This window comes from Martes martes (assembly GCF_963455335.1).
Source record: "Martes martes genome assembly, chromosome: 15".
Taxonomy (NCBI): domain Eukaryota; kingdom Metazoa; phylum Chordata; class Mammalia; order Carnivora; family Mustelidae; genus Martes; species Martes martes.
The window spans coordinates 7,033,357-7,037,396 of NC_137903.1; positions in this window are offsets into that span (position 1 = coordinate 7,033,357).

The following is a 4,040-nucleotide window of genomic DNA, read 5'->3' on the forward strand; positions in this document are numbered from 1 at the left end:
AGTTTAAATAATTCACGAGAAGTCATACCTACCATTTGTGGCACAATGGGGGTAATGAAATGACATAGGTGTCTTAATAAGGTCTACTGAGCGGTAGTGTGATGTGGAAGCAGACTGAGCTCAGGATGAAGTCAAGAAATTTCAGAGTGAAAAAAGAAAACACAGACAACAACAAATATTTGTGCAATGCTGAAGAGGGGGTGATTCTAGAGAGGATATTGTGAGGATAAAGCTCTTATCCTCACTTTCTTGGAGACTCCGCTCTTCTCTAACCCTATATGTCCTGTCCATATGGTGAGTGTTTGGAGATGGTGCTAAAACTCATTTCAGCCTCTAAAGGCTATTTTTCTGTGGATTGGCTTGCCTGAGGTGACACAGCTAGAGGATGACATTACAGTGAAATGTTTTCCCTTGGCTTTTATTATCAAAATGTCCCACATATAGCTAGAGATGAAAAGACAGCAAAACGAATGCAACACAACAAAATGCCGTGAGGGAAAGAATGAGTAAATAAATGGTTTTCAACCGTCATTACTGTTTCCGGGCTAAAGCAGAGGCAAAGCAAAATTATAATAGGAACGCAATGAGCTGCACTTTATTTTTCAAGGGATATTGATTTCAAATGTTCCTGTTCCCAGTTCTTTGGGCAATTGCTGTTTTTGAGTGTCCCAATTGACCACCTTTGTCACCTGGCCACCAAAAGGCTTAAAGGAAATCACGAACGCTTCCATCAAACACAGCACTGCCCTCGTGGTGACAAAGGGGCATTTTTAGCACTTGTTTTAACCTTTCTTCTGATTGAAGTAGGTGCTCGAAAGGCTGGGAGGACAAAAGTAATTGCTTTGGATTTTTCAGCACAGACTGTTACTACGTAGGGGAACGTTGACTGTGTTTGTGGGATACAGAATGATCCCAAGCCCCTGGAATTGCTTAATTGACTGCTCTTCTCTGAAATCACCTACGGGGAATCTCTGCCATCACTGCATCTTAAATATTCCTTAAAGAGGTCATGCTCATCAAGAGATCCCTTATATTCACGCTTTCTCAGATGATTGTCCCTAGGGCACCTTTCCCTCTCCTCACATATTTTATATTATAGGCTTTGACTTTCTTATTTCTGGGAAAGAGATTGCATGGTCTAAATCTGGGGCATTTTTACATGGCTGGCATTATATTATTTAGTCTCTGGTGCCATTAGGTGCTCACTGTGTAACCCTCCTGGTGTGCTAAGTTGGATACTGGGTCTAATTGGATAAGGGAAAGAGAATATGTTGTGTATTTGCGACTACTGTGGGCTGGAAGTGACCTTGATAATTTTTTCCAGCTCTTCTCAGAAGGGTCTGTGGGCTGCCTTCTCCTACCTGTCTCCCTGGTTCCAGGCTTCATTTTCCATGTGTACCTCCAGAATCCTTTACCAGAACTTCTGTCTTGTGCCCTGGAGGCAGACCCCATGGAGGGTAGCATTGGGTGTAGCATCTGAATGTAGCATTATGCAGCTGCCTGACCCTCCGGCTTCTACGTCCACTAGTGGGAAGCCCTGGCAGGAGATCCAGGGGTAGGAGGTGAGAAGGGTTGGGATATTTTTCTTCTGACCCACCTCCCCAGCACCTTCGGTGGACTGGTTTATCCCTTCATGGAGGGCTGCGGGCATTCCCTCGCTCCACCAGCAGAGTTCCAGAGGCCACACCTTCCCCTTGCTCTTTCCCTTGGGAAATGTATGGCTTTCCATCCTCTCTGAATTCTGCCACATTTTAATGTAAAGTTCCCTTATCTAACTTCCTTAACCTACCCCTTTTTGAGGATGCCATCTGTTTCTGCCGAGACCCTGACTGATACAGATATAGAGGAGAAGACGGGTCAGCAAAGTGTGCCCCAGATCCCCTAATGGTCTCAATCTCTCTTCTCCAGCTACATCCTGTTGGCTGAAGGCTGTGCCTAAAGCAGAGTTTTCAAAGACTGATATATGATGGGGCAGGGTCACCTTCATGAGTACACAATCTCACAGAGCCAGGCACTCAGAGGGCCCTGGACTGGGTTAAATGCTCTGCTGTTACGATTTTGAAATTCTTAGCAAGTTTTGAATGAGAGGTCCTGCACTTTCACTTTGCATAGTGCTCTGTGGAATAGGTAGCCGGTCTAGCATGGGAGTGTAGAAGGGAGGAGGATACAAGCTCTTAACTATTCTTCTGATCCAAGGGAAGTGCTTCACATTTTCTTTCTTATCCCTCACCCAAGGCAGAGGACACTTGCCTGATTCTAAGGTTGTTCCTGGGAAACACTCTTGGGAAGAGGTACCAGGGGTCAGGCACAAGGTTTTCTTCTCCGCTTCCCCTGCTCCCTGCCCCAGCTGCTCTTAACCTAAGGACCTTAACCTAAGGTCTGCCTGTTTGTCTGTCTCTCTGTTGTTTTCTTCTTCCAAATGCCCTTTACTTTTTTTTTTTTTTTTCATAGGGCCAAGACTATAAGAGAAGAGCCTGGCATTGAAAGCTCTCTCCCTTTTATTCCTTCAGTAATCTCAGGCACTCCCATCTCCTTGGCCTCCTAACCTTGCAGCTAATTGGAAATCTGGGTTTGGGTTCAGGAAGAGGAGGAGGCCTTTCAAACCTATCTTTAGTCTTTGAGCTTCGGTCCATTATCAGAGCTATGATTTGGAGGTATAGCCCTGCTAATAAGTTGGTACTTTGATTTTCTTTGCTATTGTTTCCTGTGAGTTCTAGAATAGAGTAGGGAAAAGAGTGACTAATTAACAAATGGGGCAAAATGTGGAAACTCTCTCTCCTCTCCTTCTCATTTCCACTTGAACATTTGGGCATACATCCTTCCAAACTCTCCCTCCACTAACATTCATATACATGCATTTAAATACACATTTAAAAATGGAATTTTTAGGTCTACACCGCACATTTCCTAACTATACCATACTTTCCAGTCTTTGAACATTATGCACTTTTGGGGGAGAATTTCATGGCGTATTCTACCAGCATGCTGATTCACTCTTCAGCTGTGCACATTGGGTTATTCAGCCAATTACGAAGCTCAGTTTAACACTTCAATTCTTAACCTGTTCATTTCTAAAATCTCTATAGTTGATTTTTTTAGAAAAAAATCTACTTTTATAAAAAAAATACCCTTTCAAGTATGTAGTTAGTGAGTTTTGAAAAATGTGAAGAGTTTTTGTTACCATCACTGCGATCATGATATAGAATGTTTTCATGACCCCAGAAAGGTCCCTCACACTTCTTGGCAGTCAGTCCCCTCTTTCCAACCCCTGGTCCCTGGCAACCACCGATAATGCTTTTTGTCACTAGAGTCTTGCTTTTTTTAGAATTTTTTTTATAAGCAATCATATAGTATGAAACATTTTGAGACTGTTTTTTTTTTTTCCACTTAGCAAAATACTCTTAGGATTCATCCCTTTTATTGTGTTATTGAAATGGCTTACTCATTTTATTGCTGACTAGTGTTCTAATGGTGGATGTACCCCAGTTTGTTTATCCACCTGCCAACTGATGGTTTTCTGGGTTGTTTCCAGTTTTTGGCGTGAACATTTGTGACTTGTCGATGGCTGCTCTTGTTCTACAGTGGCCAAATGAGCAGTAGTGAAAGAGAGATCATCTGGCCTTCAAATCCCATAACATATACTATCTGGCCCATTATAAAAAGTTTGCCAACGCTCCTGTAGAGTATATTTAAAACAGCTGTTTTAATGTCCATCAATTCCATTGATTCTGTCATTAAGGATCTTTTCCCCCCCTATTGATTAATTTTCTTCTGCTTATGGTCACATTTTCTTGCTCTTTTCTTACCTGGTAAGTTTTTACCTGACTTTGGGAATTTTATTTCATCATGTGCTGAAGTTGTGTTGTATCCTTTTTTAAGTAGAGTTGGAAGGCATTATGACATTTGGTTAAGTTACTTGGGATCAGTTGAATCGTTTTGAATTTACTTTTAATTTTTGTTAAGGCATGCCCAGAGTTGCCTTTGGTCTACGGAGAATTTCACATCATGACTGAAGCCACAATCTTCTGAGGGCTTTGCCT